At 48.0% G+C, this 17,660-nt stretch overlaps 1 protein-coding gene across 4 annotated transcripts in view; it reads left to right on the forward strand.

The window, feature by feature from the left end:
• The first annotated feature begins 2,699 nt into the window (after positions 1-2,699).
• Positions 2,700-17,660, forward strand: part of ST6GAL1 (ST6 beta-galactoside alpha-2,6-sialyltransferase 1) — a 41,633-nt gene continuing 26,672 nt past the window's right edge. The window contains exons 1-3 of one of the 4 annotated variants that reach the window (XM_064666987.1): positions 2,745-2,849; positions 10,736-10,860; positions 13,337-13,495. The gene's annotated coding sequence lies outside the window, so the exon portion shown is untranslated. Of the gene's footprint in view, positions 2,893-10,735; positions 10,861-13,336; positions 13,496-15,830; positions 15,916-17,660 lie in introns of those variants that run through there. The other 3 variants (XM_064666988.1, XM_064666989.1, XM_064666994.1) reach the window with 3 other exon arrangements.

Consider the following 17,660-nt stretch of genomic DNA (forward strand, 5'->3'; position numbering starts at 1 on the left):
ATTCAGTCATGACTACAAGTCACATACATATGGCCCTGGGGGCAAAGCTCTCAGCCAGCACCCAGATGTGCCTGCTGCTTTCCACCAAACGCACTGAGGGCACTGGACACTGGAGAATCTGGAGAATCAGTAACACTGGGACATCCAGCAGCAGCTGCCAATGCTGAGGGGGTACAAGAATCCCTGAACTGGCTTGAGATGTGGCTGATACAGGACAAGAGCACGCTAGGACAACAGCCACCTTTTTATCCTGTTCCTCTTCTGAGTCTGCTCATCTCTTTAGAGTGATGAATAGAGAACAATGACGATGACTCCCAGCACTTTTCCCTGAACTGCTAGTTCTTCTGCAGCATAGGAAAAAATGGCTTGGATGAAGATGCTGATGCCAGCTTTGTTCTCCATAAAGAAGCTCTGCTGGAAGGTAGGAGTCATCAGCCTGAAAAAGCCAGCACAGCTCAGCATATCTCTCCGGAATTTGGATGCTCTCCCTTGCTTCCCCTGTGGTCTCCTCTGCTGCTTCCCCAGGGGCATGGCAAGGTGAGTGGGTGAGGTTCACCCCCCCCCCCCCCAGAGGCTCCTGGACTCCAGCAGACTGTTTTCGGTTATCTGCAGATTTTATGAGCATTTCCAAAGGTAGGGGAAGGTTTCCTTCCGCCATGTGTGGTCCCTCCTCTGGCACCGCCACGGTCTGAAACCTTGGTACAGAAAGAAGGGAGGGATGAACAGTGTCAGGAGGGGAGGGGAACTGCTTACAGTAGTTTGAGGATTTCTGTACTATCCAGGCAGGTGAACTTGTTATGATCCATCCTGCAAGCAGTGCAGCCCAGAAGGAACCTGAGATGGAGCCAAGGACCAGCAAGAAGGGAACTTCTGCGAAAGAGGAGTGGGTGGAGGGGGAGGCAGAAAGGGGAACACTGCAGTGTTCCAGACCTGGAGCCCCCGAAGGGAAGGGCAGGAGGCTTTTGTGCATCTCCTTGCATGGACAGCATGTACCTACCTCCACATAGTCTAAGTGCAAAAGGACTGGGAAGATGCGCAGTGAAGGATCTTGGCCCAGGCTAAAACCTTTCTGAGCAAACATCCACATAAACATACCCCAATTAGTGGTAAATGTGGGCTGGCCAGCTGCCTGTCTCACTTAGGTCCCTACTCAAAGAAGCTGCAGACACTCATCTGCCTTTGGGTTCAGCATATATGTAAAGTTTAACCAGCTTATAAAGGCCAGGAAGTACCCTAAACGACTTTGCCTGTGCAGGAAAGTGTCTGCCTGCTGTGAAACCTCAGCTCTGGTGCTCACGCTCCAACAACAGTGCTCTCAACCAAGGGGCCGGAAGCGCACAGGGTGCTGTATGTAAACTTGTCCAGGACCAAGCCCTGTGCCCCAGCCTGGTCCAGGCAAGCATCAAGAATCTGCTCCCCTGATTCTCCCAGGCAGTGCATCAAACTGCTTGCAGAGAGCTCCTTATCCAGCTTCTCTCCTGGATGCAGCCCTCTCCAACCAGGAATTGGCTGCATCACACATGAAAGCCGTGTCTCCCCCTTCGATTCCCCCCCCACCCCGAGCCTGGTTCAGACTGGTACCGGCCTTAACGGGAGTACCTGGGGAAAGGATGGGGTTACAGTGTGAACCTGCATTCTGCAACAGCACTGTGGGTTATTTCTTTTCTGAGGGTTTATCTGGAAATACTTTACTTGTCCTTGCAGATGTTTCATCTTCTCTGCTGTTGGAAAGCCCTTGGGAAGATCTTGCTTTGTCCAGTGGGAGCAGAGGTACGTTGTGCAGCAGAACATCATCTCCAGGCAAGGTGGGAATAATGCACAGTGAGATGCTGATTTTGGACACAAACTGGAAGGATATAACCCCAGACTAGATGCTGACTCCTTTCAAGGTGGAAAAACATGGATACACCTCAGAAACAGTTTGCTTGCTCTTTCCAATTGAGCAGTGGAAGTGCAGCAGCCAGGATAGGTACAATGTACCATCTCCTGCAGCCCTGATTGCCCACAATGGGGACTGGTGCTGATTTAAGCAGGACCTTTGTTTTTGGCTTGCATGGCCAGGACCCAGAGTTCAAGCTTTTATGATCACAATAATCAGGTTACTTTGCCTGGATGCTGACTAATACACAGTTTGGCAAAATGTATTGCACGCACAGATCCCTGCTCGTGCTTGTACGTTTGACAGGGAAGAGGTTGAAAGTAGTTAAAGGCTGAGGCAATTTTAAGCCAGCCAGTAGCCGTGTGCCCCGTTTTCCATGCCACGGCCATCCCTCGGTGGACCCAAGAGAGCCGTAGGCCAGAGGGCTCTCCCGGGGCGGCCCTAAAATAGGTGCTGGGGGAGGCTGCCTGCGGCTCGCTAATTAAGTATTGACGTATCTGCAGTGTTTATTCAAAATGAGTCCGTAATGATGGAGTTGGATGGTAGCTCTGCCCGTGCCAGTAACAGGGGACGATCGCTTTTTGCGCCTTTCCAGAGCGAGATCCCCGAGGCCGGTGGGCAGGGCCAGCGGTGGGGCTCCCACCCGAGGGTGCTGCGGAGCGTGGGGACACGTGCGGCACCGAGCGAGACCCTCCCCAGCCTGGTGTCACCGCTGCCCGGGCTAAAGGGGTGCCCGGGCTGTGCTGGGCTGTGCTGGGCTGTGCTGTACTGGGGGCGGCCGGTCAGAGGCACCGCTCCTCCTCTCCGCAGCTCTGCCGTGGTGGGAGGACGGCGCGGGTGCGGAGGATGCCCCGTACCCGCCTAGCTAGCCGGGCTGGCGGCGGCACCTCCCCCGAGCGGCGGCCCCCGCCCCCCCACCTCAGCGCCTTAAATGCCTCGGCCGCGGCGGCAACAAAGGCGGGCGGCGGCGGTGAGTGAGGGACCGGCTGAGGGGCGGCGGGGCCGGGCTGGCGGTGAGCGGCGGCGGGTCGGCGGTGAGCGGCGGCGGGTCGGCGGTGAGCGGCGGCGGGTCGGCGGTGAGCGGCGGCGGGTCGGCGGTGGGTCGGCGGTGACAGAGGCATTGCCTGAGGGGCAGGCGTGGTCGCAGGTGCCGTGGGAGGGCGGGAAGGGCCGTGCCCAGCCCGGACCCGCCGCCCTCAGGGGTTTCGGCTTCGGCGTGAGGCGGACCCGCGCGGGTGGGTGGGCTTCGGGGAGCGGCGCCGGGCGGACGAGCGCCAACTCTTAACTTTATTAATTCTTATTATTATTTATCCCTATAACCCCATCAATATAAACTTCGAAGCGACAGACGTGTGCGGCCGTGGCTGCTTGGCTCCCCGTCCCCCCTGCCCCAGCTTCTCTCCCCGCTCGGCGGGGCTTTGCCAGCACAAAAGTCGGTGGTGGGCGCGGAGACCGCGCGGTTCCGCCACTGAGGGAGAGAGGATGGGTGGGGGATAAGGCAGATCGCGGCCCCTGCCTTCCCTCCGGCTTGTGCTTACCCTCGCCTAAATTTTGACAGATCCTTGCTGGCCTGGGTCAGCCCGCACGGACCTGCGAGTTGTAGCAAGGGATACACGCTCTGAGTAATTTTAGAAGTAGCTGCATTCGTTTTTAATAGCGCACAGTAGGTCAGGCTGCAGAGAGAGTGAATAATTCGTGCTCTAGGCTTTTGTTTCAGGGCAAATCTCTATTGCTGTGTTTATGAGCCCCCGGTAAATCAGGGCGGTAGAAGGGGAACAGGGGCTGAAGGAGTGGGAACTGCTGCTGCTCTTTGCTGTTTCCACATCCGCTTGATGCAACTGGATCTAACGACGGACAGTGTCAAAACAAATATCTGAGAGCGGAAAGGTGCCATCGTGGGGCAGCTGAATCTAGCAGGACATTTTCCTGACTGTGAGGGAGTGAGAAACCAGAGCTGCCTGTTAATATGTGAGGAATGAATCTAACTTGCTATGTGCAACTCCTCCTTTAGTGGCACGCTTACAATACTGCACTTGCCTAAAGACTGATAGCTAACCTAGCGGGATTTTATAATGCTCCTCACACAAAAGATTGTGGAATCATTTTTCTGAGCTGGGATAACCTTAAATGTATGGAGGACAGTGATTCAAGCCTACATCATCCTCCTGCTTTCAGAGAGGAGTCTGTGGAAGGAGACCCCAGCAGAATGGGGCAGGTGTGTTACTGAGGGGAAAAGGGACAGCTTTCTGTCCTTGGGTTTTGCTGCTAAACCATTTATTTTATTGAGCTTTGCTGTGCATCTTGGAGAGTTGCCCTTATCTGCTGGGGTCCAGGACAAGGTAACAAACACACATCCCTTGTGCTTCATCACTGTGTCAGGGAAGGTTTAGGTGAAGCTTTAAATAAGTGAGGAGTTCACATAGATAGGAATGATGCTAACTGTTCCTTAGGAGGAAGAATATTACCAGGAGAAATCTTCCCCAGAAGGCCCCTGGCATAGAGGCCAACAGTGTCTAATGAGGCAAACTTTCCTTATGAGCTGCAGTTCTTAATGTTGGAGGGTGAGGGCTTGAGGGGTTGAAGTCAGCAGACCTGGGGACCTCTGAGAACAGACAGCCTGTCTCCTGGGCTCCTTTGCTCTGGGCAACTGCTCTCCTTGCTGTGGCACAAGCTGCTGCTCTGGAGGTGATGGAGGTGCTGAGTCCAGGTAAATCATCTATTTCCTTCTGGTTTAGCAAATGAGTTGGTTTGATGATGGTGCTGCAGAGACAAGCAGCTCCGCAGTGCTGAGGTGTGTGCTGGGGGACCTCTGGCACAGCTGCTGTCAGTGTTGGGGATAGGACAGCTGTGCAGGAGTGCAGCTTGGTTCCACATAAATCTATCTGCTGGCTTTCTTTCCTTCATTTAGTGCCAAAATGTGTGCCTCTGACAAAAGAGGTGACTTGCCTGAAAATGGAGATAGACCCCCAGTGCAGTGAGGTGCCGCATAACCACTGGAGCTGCAGTGCTCAGCTGGGCGTGTATGTGTCTTCTGCTGGCAGCAGATGTGAGGTTTCAGAAAACAGGAGAAATATGTGATCATCTCTACCTAATTCCTTGACACAATGGTGTTGATGAATCTCTGATGAGCAAGTTGCTTGCTCTGGTGGCTACTGTTTGTTTGCAAATACTCTAATTTTGTTAAAACCAAACAGTGGAAATGAAGGTGTATCATTGTTCTCAGAGACCTAGTTTTCTAGGGACAAAACAGGCAAGTACTTAAACCTTGGTTTGCAGTGACTGCTGGCAGAGTCATCTCCTGCAGAAGTGGGAAATGCGTGGGATGAATTAGAGGTGCCAGTATGAGGTGGACAGGGGTGGTCTAATTAAGGGCAAAGCAAATGCACCTTGTAATGTTTCGTATCTTAACTCTGTCCTTGAGACAGTGGTGCAAGAGAAACTGCTGCAGAAGCAGATTACTGTATATTCAGAGGCTTATGTCCCTGCTGGCCTCTGTTGGAGGATGGAGGGACACTGAAGGGCAGCCCTGTGCTGGAGGGAGTGTGTCCATGGCACTGCCTGTACTGGCGCCTTTAACCACAGGCTCTTGGCAGCACATATCTCACCTAGCTCCTGTCTTGCTCCAGGCTGTAAGAACTGGAGGATGGTAATGGGTGCTGGCCCAAATCCATGTCAGGTTGTCCTGCCCTTTGCTTGCAGGCTGACTGATGTGGAGGAGGTATTCGAACTCAAGTTCTTTGATGTCCAGTGCTTCTCCTGACACCCTTGATCTGTTGCATTGGCAGCTTTGGGAAGGGCAGGAATGATGCCACTGAGTAATGGTCCTCCTCCCTTTGTGCTCAGTGGTGCACACAGCTCTTGGTGAAAATGTTGTTTTCCTGTTCTCTACTCAACACTCATAAATTTCACAGTGAAAGATCAGGCAGAATTGTCTTGATCTTCTAAAAAGTGCACGAATCTTTTCCATAGCCCTCAGATTTTGGTAGAGTGATGTAAATCACAATTATGCACAGGATTAGCAATCAAAGAGCATTAAGAATCAATCTGATACTTTGTCTTAACCATAGCCCTTCTTAGATTGCTGACCTACATATTCCAGCTTTCACTATAACTGCTTCAGCAAGAATGGGCTTTGTTTCTGAGTGTAAGGTGGCCCAGCTTCTGGAGATCTTTGTGTTTGAAGAACATTTTCATTGAGATTATGTAGAGATTTACTAAAATTCCTGGTGACTTCAGATGTGCTCGAAGTCTGCGCTGCTTGACTGGTAACTTGTCAATGAAGTGTGAAATATAAGTGGTTCCTTTGAATGTTCTTTTTATTATAATTGTGCTGATGAAAAAACTAGAAGATGAAATAAGATGCTTTCAGTATAAAGTGCTCTTAGATGTCTAGCCAACAGAGATCATTGTTATCACTTGTGTGATTAAAAACCTTGGAAAAACGTACATATTTGAGCCACGTGCTTATAGATAAAAAAGAAGTTTTATTGCCTTTCTGAAGTATGTGCTGCAAGCTCAGCCTTAAGTGAGATGTAAACCCAAAGCTTCTTCCGTAAAACCGCTCCCTGCAAGTCACTGATGATATTGATGTTAATGCATATCTGCTTGTTACAGATGAGTTTTCCTGCTGATTCCAGAGTGAGGAGCTGAACGATGATAAAAAGGAGAATCCAGAACTAGGTCTGCAAAAGAGTGACTCGGTTGTTTTAAGGCAGCACTTAAACCCATTCCTACCTGTCATGATTTCAGCTCTGCAGGATAGATCCCTTGGTTTGAAGAATGCTGGGAAGCAACAAGAAGTGCCTGTTCTGGTGTGCTTGTGCTTCCCAGCACGTACCAGTAGACTGCACATGGTCCAGGAGCTTGTCTGTGAAACCAGAATGGGGATTTGTGAAACCAGAGCAGAGGAAGTCTGTCCTCTGGTTTTGTCTCAGCAGGTTCCAAGTGGTGCCTCTGCCTCAGCATTTGGAAGCTGCCTGAGATGCTTGGCTTGGGGTGTCTCTGAACTTTCAGCTCTCCCAGCAAGTCATCAGATGTTCTTAAATATTTCCTTGTGGTCTGTTGCTCACAAGTTACCACAATGTCCGTTCTCAGGCAGAGGTGGTGCAGAAAGCTGCAACACAGCATCTGGCTGTTTCTTTTTCTGTAATAGCTAAAAAAAGGTCTGTTTGCGAGACCTTTATTTAAAATGGAAACACTGCACAGAGTATCCCCCCTTTTACCAGCAGGATGCTGAAGTGCAGGGAGGCCTTTGCTTTTGTATATTGTCTCCTGTGCCCCAGACTCCTTTGCCTGGAAATGGTGCATTAGTACACGCAGAAGAGAGCTCTGTGCCAGACTGTGCTGACATTCTTCTGTGCTCCCAATCTGTGTTCCCTCCGGGAACTGGCAGCTACTGCAAATGAACTGAGGGAAGCTGGTGCTGGTGCATACCTCGGTGCTGCCGGAGGAAGTGGAGAACCCAAAGCATTCAGCACAGGATGCCAATCTGGCTGGCTGTGTTGTGCATACTGAGCTGTTCAGCAGGTCCCTTGGCACTGGCAGAAGTGTTTGTCACGAAGCCCTGGCTTGTGCCTGGGATTCCTGGGGGTGAGGGAAACAAGCTAATGCTCCCCTCATCAGTGTTGCATCCATCCTCTTAGGATGGCTGCAGCAGTTTGGATTTTCAACTGTAAAATTTTGCAGAAAAATAGCAGTTGCTGACAGCAGGGATTAATTCATTAATATGCATTATGGCTTGCCTTTGTCTTTGTGGTGCAGCACTTGCTGATTAGGAAATCAAAGGTGTTCCAATCAGCCTGACTTCGTTCACTGGATTTTCTGCAGATAACCTGTGTGTGCCAACGGAGTCCCGAGTCTGTGGGGAGAGTGTGGTGATACTCACTGGGATGGGATGACAATAAAAATTTCCATGGCAGTCATGCAGCAATGATAACTGCTTTCTAAAATGGATCTCCTGGGAACTAAAAGAAATCTGTAGTCCTGGTTTCCTCATGCTCGTCTCAAGGACCTGCTTTTTACCTTGGAAAAACATTTAATGGGCAGTACCAGAGTAATGACTTTTTTTTTCCTACCCCTATGTTTGTTTGTAATGCAGAATCCTCAGGAAAGTGTGCAAGCTCTGTGCCTTCTGAACACAGCAGCTGAGGCACAGAGCACCTCAAAAGCAATTAGTTTGCATTTAAAATAAATAAATAAAAAAAAAATCTCTTGATTGCTCAGAGAAGATGCCTTCATGCTGAGTTGCATTGCCTAGCAAGACTGAAAATTTGAGCATGATCCTTTGTTATATAAGTTGGGTTGTTTAATGTTTATTTATTTGTTTGGGTTTAGGGTTTTCTTCTCTTTCCCCAAAGGTTTAGTTCTGCATAACTTAACTACGTCCATACATACATAACATAACTTTGGTACAGAGGTGGAGAATAACTGTGTAAATTCTTGATTATCCTGATGACCTGACTGTAATCCTGCCATCCTTTGTGCTTGCAAGGGGTCTTAAAGAAATTAGAAAATTAGACATACAAGATTGTAATAGCTGGCATAAAGGTAATCTCACTGTTGCTTGTGTGAGACCCCACATGCAGTGCTGCTTCCAGCTCTGGGGTCCCTAGCACAGGAAGGACATGGACCTGTTGGAGCACGTCCAGAGGAGGCCACCAAAATGATTAGAGGGATGGAGCAGCTCTGCTATGAGGAAAGACTGAGAGAATTGGGATTGTTCACTTGGAGAAGACAAGGATTTGGGGTGACCTAATTGCAGCCTTCTGGTACCTGAAGGGAGCCTGCAAGAAAGGTGGAGAGGGCCTTTTTTTTTTCTTTAACAAGGGCCTGGAGTGACAGGACAAGGGGGAATGGCTTCAAACTGAGAGTAGATTTAGATGGGATATTAGGGAAACATTCTTTCCTATGAGGATGGTGAGGCCCTGCCACAGGTTGCCCAGAGAAGCTGTTGCTGCCCCATCCCTGGGAGTGTTTAAGGCCAGGTTGGATGGGACTTGGAGCAACCTGGTCTAGTGGAAGGTGCCCACTAGACAGGGGGGTTGGAAGAAGATGATCTTTGAGATCCCTTCCAACCTAAACCATTCTAGAATGATTCTCTGGAGCTATATATTTTTTTATGTTGTATATATATTTTTTATGTTGTTTATATTTTTATATAAATTTATATTAGTTCTTCACCCAGCTCTTATTTGTCCAGCAGAGATTCTGTGTAAATAATTATCTCAGGGAGTTAGGCACTTTGTGAGGTGCATTAGCAGAAATGTTGCAGAAATGGAAATGTTATGTTCTGGTTTCTCTGGGGTGGTGTTGCACAGGTGAGCCTGACATGAAATACGTATGTTTTATGAGAGTCGAGAAGGTGCTGGATGGATTTTGCTCTCATCCAGATAACGATGTCTGTGAAAATGAAGCCTGTTTCCTATTAACAGCTGTTCCTGCAGTCCTGAAATTCACTTTTCACAAATGGGTATGTTCATGAAAGAGTAGTGCTTTCCTGGGAAGATCATAAAAGAGCGACGGGTTGTATCTTAACAAAGTCCTTCCAGAGCTTGGTATTTTGTGGAGTTTGTAACTCTGCCTAAGGAGCTGCCTTTCACCTTTCTGAACAAAAGGCATCATGGAAGGGATCTCCAACAAATGCTGCAGGGGCAGATTTTAGTGGAACAGAGATGGGATTCAGGTTGAAGGAGTCGGGAGCAGAGATGAAATAGTCCCCTGGATGTGTTTTAGTATTGGAGGCAGGGGGATTCCCAAAGGCAAAAACAGGATTGATAGAAATAGGTGTTGCTTGTGCCTGTGACATGAAAGGATATTTTGAGAGACGTAGGAGTGCCCAGCTGGAGAGGAAAGAAGAGCAGCGCTGGAAGGCCACTTTAATTCAGGAATGCCTTGTGTGATGGGTTAGTCAGGCTTTCTGCTCATCCTACAAAGTGAGGGATCATTGGCATTTTCAGGCTCTTCGAATTTAATTTAACCTGTGCTTAAAGGACAGCCGTCTTGAATCTTGCAGACTGAGCAGCTCACCTATAGACGGAGGAGTCTGAAAAGGTGCTGTATATTTGGCACTGAGCAGTGGCTCCATGTGATGTGTGCATGAACCATGGTCTGCTTTAACAGAGGGGTCTGAAAAGTGCAGAAAGGAGGGAAAGCTGCGTGGAAAGAATCTAATTTTTTTTGGCTCTATCTGCTGGCTTTCAGAGCAGTCACTAATTCTGCCTTCTATTTTATTCTTTTATATATAATAGCGTGGGTGTGGACTGGGAATTATTTTAAGCCCTGTGGATGTGGCTCAGCAATTTCAAATGTGGTTAGAAGTGTGATTTTAAAAACAAAGGGAAACTCCTTCAAATCTGCACCTGCAAAATTTAATTTTCCAGTGTGGTGTAGCTCACCTCTGCTTTCCCACTCTCAGTTTTGGAAACTTCTTATCACTTTGTAAATCACTTTGCAGAACACCCATATCTTTCAGTTGAACTATGTGCTCTAAGGTTGAGAAGTGTTCCTAGTTATTAAGGGAGCGCAATTGAGTAACTATTTTATTAGATATTCATGGATGGATTGTTTAATTAGGTAGATAGAGGATCATATGTTTGCAATCTAAGGAGAAAAATTCAGAAAGTTTAATTAAAGATTAGTTTTAAAATTTGATGTCAGAAGAGATGTGAAGTTTCAGTGTGGACACTTAATTAAAATCAGTTTAGTTCATGCTGGAAGTGAATAGGAATGAAGGAAATTTAAGCTTACCATGGCTACAGATGTGGGGGTGTACCAAGGTCATTAATGCATGTTAACTCATACTTTTAAAATTAATTCCTGACATTAATTTGGCTTGATTCTTCCCATCTGTCCGTGCAGACAACACTCTGGAAGTTTCACATTTTTTGAGATATTGCAGAAATTACTACTTCTCCCCACTATTCCTTCGCAGCATCTGAGCTGAGATTTTACACTGGATGAGGACTGCACGTCAAGCCCTGCAGGTGATGTTTGCAATGCTTAATTTTTCACCTAATTGTTGCCTGCATTTCACATCTGTGAAGTGCCCTCAGGCATGACCGTCATGGCCTGCCATGCGTGCGCCACGGCTGAGCAGTGAGGTGGCTGCCTTGGAGCCTGCAGGGCAGGAAAGGGCTCTGTCCCAACCCCTTCTGCTCACGGCTTAGCTCTGCTTCAGCAGGGTTTAGGCTGAGCCTCAGCCCTCCCCATCTGTCAGGACCCTCATCGGGTGGCGCGTGGCCTGCTCAGCGCCTCGTCTGTGTCTGATCGGCAGCGGAGCTGATGAAACCGGTCACTGCTGCCAGGAGATCTCAGGTCTTTCTTCCCAGCTCCTACCCATGTGGATCTCCCCGGGTTGCCACAACTCCCTAATCTGAAAGAAAACAAACCTGAGTGCGATTGAACACTGCACAGGGTTTCCAGTAAGTGGAGGGAGCAGCTGTGAGCATGTTGCCAGCCCCTGTGTCCCCTAGTCATGCAGCCCTAGCATGTGCTGTTCTGGGCCAGCTGGTGCTGGGGACTTTGGGATGGTGGTGGTAATGACTTTTGGAGAGCATGAGCCACCATGGTTGCCCTAAGGAGGCCACCTGCCAGGGTTTTGGTAAGCACAGGCTGTGCTGGTGGGCAGGGTTCTGTGGCTGGATTTGTCCATCACTGCCTGTTTTTCTGAAGTGAAAACACTCAGGCTGGGAGGGAAGGTTATCATGTCCTGCTTTTCCCCACCTGAGATTGCCCCACAGGCTGTTGCATGTTTTAATGGTGTCAGTCTTGAAGTTGTTTTAAAACATTTTCTTCAGTTAAATTCCTGTCTAGCCATAAGCTCCAAGAAACCTGCTTTTTCTTCCAGTATTGCTCCTTCTAGCCCATTTCAGTTCTTGCCAGATTCCTAAGCTGCCATCTCCTAGAGAGCTTTCAGTCTTTCTGGTCCTTGAGCATCTCTTAGCCCTCCCACAACCTTGGCTTGCTTTCTTTTATGTTTCATGAAGACAGACTCCAGGAGGAAAAAAAAACCAGCCACAAAACAACCAAAAAACCCAAACCCCTCTCCAAATGTCCAGATACATTCTGCCTCTTCTCTGTAGTTGCGCTTGTTATCTTTCTGAAAACTGAGTTTAGCTGTTGGTGTTATTAGTAGTTCTAATGAAATTTGTTTTATAGCTGGTTACCAGGAGATTATTAGCTGTGTGTGTCAAAAAGTAGGTGTAATGGTTCAGAGCAGATAAGCTGCAAAAACTACCCCCTTAAAAAAAGCCTATGTAGAAGCTACTTTGGTGTTACTCACTGGAAAAATGAGCAATTCTTCAGCTCTGGTTTGGGGAGGAGGATCAAGGAAGTTGAATTTGTCTCGAGCAAGATGTATTTGAAGTGAAAATACTGGTCTTTGTAACATCTTTTCCAAGGAAAGCAGTGAGAAACTTCTGCTAATTTGGTAGTTGTGGAAAAAGATCCTACTGGGATGATGCCTGGGTGAGACTGCTGCTGAGTGAGAGATTGGATTAGCCATAATTTGCACAGATCATCTTCCTTCATGCTACTGCTTTCCCTCCCTTGCCATGGTGTACTGCAATGCATTAGGGTCCTCGGATGGTTCACGCTGGCATTAATTTGAGTTAAGGACATACTGGGACCTCTTCCTAAGCTGTGTGTGTTTGGGTTCCCTGCTGAGAGCAGAAACCTGAGCTGCTGGACTCAGGTGAAACATATGCCGGGCCAGGCACATACACTGGAAACTTGCCCAAGGCAGGATAATTATGGGAGGCAGCTTTTTCTGAGCAGACTGTGTGCTCTCACTTGCTGAACAGTCTTGTGATTAATGTCTTACTTAAGAGGATTTTAGGACACATGCTGCAGTTACACTGCATTTCTTTTAGAAGTAGGGGAGAGGTTAGAAACATAAACTCTGTAAAGGCTCTTTTGTGTTTCCAGCAAGGGTCATCAGTTAAATGCAGTGCATCACTGCTCTGTTGTGTCAGGGTAGGCAGTGGTTTTTGCTATGAATGGTTCAGTGGGAGAGGGATCCTCAAGAGGGTCTTTGCACATGTGTTTGTACAGGTTGCATTGCTCAGAACTCCTTAGGGACTCATAGCCCCAGCACTAAGGGTGAGTTGTTCTGCCCTGATCTCAATATTACCAGCTCTCCCTGACCCTGGCTCCTGGCTTTAGACTCTGGGAAGTTCTGCAGACAGCAGGTGTTCACCAGCAGATTTCGCCTTCAAAACAAGGCTCTGTGTGCTGTTTTACTCAAGCCCAAGTTATGTTTAGAGGCGTTGGCAGCTCTAAAGAGATTGTTGATCTTACCCAGGATACCGTTGCCTGTGGTGTGGGCACAGCAGTATTTGCTCTAGTGTTTCTGTGTTGCTGCCTATTTGCTGTGTGGTCCTGGCTGGTGGTTGTAGTCCCCTGTCCGGTGATTTCTGATCAGTCTGATGTAGCTGTCTAACATCTTGATTTCTTTCCTAGGCTAGAGAATTCGATTAAGAGGGACATGAGAGCATGAAGAATTGCATGGATGTGCTTCCTGTGGTGGCACCTCCTACAGATCTTACCTGGCAACCTACTGCTGCCTGGAAGGGAATGACAAGGAACTGCTGTGGGCAGCAAGGGAACCTGGAGATGAAGGTGATGACCATGGCTCTTCTTTTTCTTTTCAGTGTCCCTTTTTTCACTTCCACATGCGTGCAGCAGGAGCAGGACTGCTGTTGGCGTGACAAGGCCATGTACGTTCAGAGGCACTGCTGTTTGCGCTAGGGCTGTCTCGTGTTGCTTGCAGAGTTGGGAGGGTGGTAAAGAAAATGAGAAGGGTTCTCTGCTATTTCCTTTGTGACTATCCTATATTTCTCTTTTAAAGCAAAATAAAAGATTTGTTCTGCTACTTGTGGGAGCCCTTGTAGAAGCTGAGACATATTGGTAGTGTGCCAGAGATAAGTGTCTGAGATCCAGTATTTATTCTGCCTTGCGTAAAATGAATATAAGATGTGTATTGGGGCTCCTTTTGGTAAGGGCTTTCCATAGAAACCCTCTGGGGATATTGCCTGTGGTTCTGGGTTAGAGTAATTAGCTGCCTGCTTTCAGGGCTGACCTCATGTCTGAAGTGCTTTTGGTGGTGATGCCTCTATCCCTGTCTATCACCCTTCCCTGCTGGCATCCTGCCCCTTATCCCAGCACTGCAAGGCTTTGGAGCTGCCCTCAGAAATGATGAGCTAGTTCAAAAGGTTGAGTCATGTGAGCCATTGCAGTGACTGAGGAAGGTGCTGATGCTGGGACCTCACTTTTCTCTCGTGCACGGGAAAGCTCACTTGGTAGGGAGCATTTTTAGAGGCAACTGCAAATGTAAGTGTTGGGTTTATACCTGCTTTCATGTGTGAAGAAGGCTTGGGAGGACGTTGTTGTATAGCTGCTTCTCTAGATCCTTAAATTGCTGGCACGAGGAGTGCCAGCTGTTGCTCCCCACTTCCTCTTCTGCTGGAAACATGCTAATCTCCTCTCCTCTGCTTAAAACCTGAATCTTTAATATGGAACATGCACCACCCTTTCTTCCTTTCTGGCTGAGGAACACTTGTCCCTCCCAGTGTCGTGTTACCTTTAGCATTGCAAACTGAAACGCTTGGGCAGGGGTGGTGGAGCTCCAGCAGCCTGCTTGCTTGGAGGCTGCTGGATTTCCATCCCCAAAGAGGGCAGAGAGCAGCCAAAATTTGCACAGAGATCAAGACAGAGCTGTATGGAGCCTGGGGAGCACTGGCAGGAGTGGGAACACACTGCGGGAGGTGGGTGAGTGGAAAAGAAAAAATGTGGCACGTTGCCTTGGGCATCTCTGGCAGTTGTTCTTTTCATGGGGAAAAGAAAACAAAGCTGGAGACAACTTGACTTCTAGTTAGGTAGGATTTGGGTGTAGAATAGAGGTTAAAGAAGCAGGTCAGCCATGGAGCTCAGCCCCTGCAAAACTTCTCGTTTGTTGTTGTTCTTGGGAAACAAGGGGGGGGTTTAGTTCTGTTTTTCTTCCTTGTTCCTCTGAAATCCAAGACCAAACCTTTCAAACTCAGATTCACTTTTAGTGCAGAGATATCCTTCTCTTAATGTGCATTGGTAACACTGAAGAGTCACCTTCTACTTGTGCCAGAATGAAATCTCTAGCCCCTTTCAAAACACTCGGAAGTCTTCCTCCTGAACAGCAAACCCAGCTCCCTGTTACCAAGTACAGTTTCAGACTAGGCAGCCTGGTTAGGTGTGGCTTGCAATATGCCAAGGCTGCTGTGGGAGTTGGATATTTGAAAAACAGCAAAGTGATACATTTGGTCTGTAATATCTGTACCTCTCTGTCTGCCTAACCCTCTTGTCAGCAGTTATGCTGTTATATGTTAATAATTTAAACGGAAGAGGGACTTTTCTCTTTCCTCCTTTGGGTACATCTGAAATAGAGAAGTAAAACCAAAAATTGGTACACACCCCCTTCATGTCCCAGAGCTCCCTGTGGCTGTGTGGGAGCCTCTGACCCTCTCCCCCTTTAGAAAGGGGCAGAGCCTACCTGTTGGAAAAGAGGATGTTATGTATTGGGTCTGGGTGGTTGAAGGTGGAGGAGATGAGCTTCGGTGTGTCGAGTCCAGGTTTAGCAGTGGCTTCCCAAGGTGGGTGCCCAGACCAGTGGAGTGTGATCAGCAAAACCTTCGACCATGTACTAAAATACAGTTTTCTTTCACAATAACAGGATGACGTAGGTGTAATTGTATTGTGTAAGAGCAGTTAATTCTGTGTGCTTGTGCTGAAGTGCAGTGCTAACCCATCTGCTTGTTTTTGCTGCAGTTTTGTGTGTGCTTTAGAGATGGCCCCACTACTGCCAGCAGTTTGGGGCAGCTTCTCTATCAGGAGCTGGCTGTTGGTGCATATGGCTTTGTGGTCACTCTGGCAGCCTGTTTCTATATACTCATGGCTTCTACTCTTTTACATGCATGAAGTCCTTGCTGTGGCAGAAGACACTGTTCTCAGACATTGCTTTGCACTGGAAGCATTTTGTGGGACTCCTGCATTAGCTCTGAAACACCATGGTGAGTAGAGGACATGAGCTCAGGACAGGCACTGCATACAGTGGTCAGCTTTTCCCCCCAACTCGGATCCAAAAACGCTCATAAGGAAAGGACTTCCAAGAAGAAAGGCTTGTGGAGCATGGGAGGAGGGCTGGAGGTGGAATCTCACTATGGCAGGAAAGCAGCTTCCTGCACACTTTCCTGGTGGGGAAAGGCCACAGAAACTAGGGTACCTGCCTTGTGCAATGCAGATGCTGAAAAGGGTGTGAAGGGCCTTGGGGGGGATTTCCTAGGAGGAAGAGGAGAGTCCTGGAGATGCAGACACACCAGGAATGCACCTGGTTCCTAACAGGTAGTGTGTATATCCACCTCCAGCCCTCCTCCCCTGCTCCACATGGCGCTGTGCATCCTTGGTCTCCTAAAATAGCTCTTTGAGTACCGCTGCCGGTAGTGGCAAGCGCTGAACCCGCCGTTGCTGCCGCAGCGTGTGTGATCGGGCCGTGCTGGGCGTGTGAGCAGCAGTGCAGAGCACAGGCCTCCCTCTGCCCCGGCAGCAGCACCTGCCCAAGTCAGAGGGTTCGGGGGAGCTGGCGCCCCGAAACAAGTGTGTGGGAAACTTCTGCTCTGCTTCCCTGCTCTCATGCAAATGGTTTTTCACCTCTTTGGGCCCTAATCTGCTGAGATCTCTGAAAGAGCTCTGTTTACTCAGTTTTTAAAGAGCTCCCAAAAGGGGCATGGGAGGTTTGCTGCAAGTTTCTGAAGCACTAATGCTTTCCCTCATTGAGGTGGCTGCAGATAATGCCATACAGAGATCCAGCCAAAATAAGACTTTATGCACAACCCAAAGTGGAGGAACCTGTAAACTGGGTCAGGCTTGTAATTTTCTTTAGCCTTGTACTTTGGGGGGAAAAAAACATTAAAAATTGCTGTTCTAGCAGACTTCGTAAAATATTCATCAGGCTGATGCATTTTAACTAGTGATTTCTATATTTGTTTAGAATAAAGAAGGAAAATTCAGAGATAACACTTTGTAAAAGTGGTTTCCCTTGACAGCATACAAGTCTGGCCTATATGCATGTTGGACAACCTGTGAAAAGGCTTTTATTTCAGCAATATCTCTGTATTATGAATGCATTATTTCCTAACTTAAAAATAGCTGAGGATATGTGCGTAAGTATGTAAGTATGTGTATTTGTTATAAATCCAAGAGAGAGAGCAATACAAGTCTCAGTGGAAGCAGAACCACCTTAGCTGAATTGACCTGATTCTTGAAAATAAAAAATAAAAATAAAAAATAAAATAATAATAAAAAACCCAACAAAAAACCCCACAAAAAACAAACAAACAAACAAACCCCCAAACAAAATCCAAACAAACAAAACACACGTGTGCCCCCTCCCCCAAAACAAAACAAAAAACCACAAACAAAATACTTTCAGACAACTCTGCTAGGCTTCCCTGCTGTTTTTCTTTGCTTTCATACGGTAATGTTGTGGTTCCTCCTATGTGAGAGGAGATAGATTCTAACTGCCACACCCTGGGCTTGGGGGTTCTCTGCTAGTTTAGCCTCAGGGGATACTGGTATGATGGCATGAGGAAGGAAAAAAAATTGTGTTCCTCCTGTCAAGAGATATCCAGGACTTTGTACCTTCAGATGCCTGTGCGAGGTTAAAACATGGTGTAGTAGCAGCCAAGCTCCCATCCTGAGAACCTGGAGGGGAGCTTGTGGAGAGGAGAGTGAGCTGCATTGCTGTACCAAAGGATCC

This window comes from Pseudopipra pipra, chromosome 10 (assembly GCF_036250125.1).
Source record: "Pseudopipra pipra isolate bDixPip1 chromosome 10, bDixPip1.hap1, whole genome shotgun sequence".
NCBI lineage: Eukaryota > Metazoa > Chordata > Aves > Passeriformes > Pipridae > Pseudopipra > Pseudopipra pipra.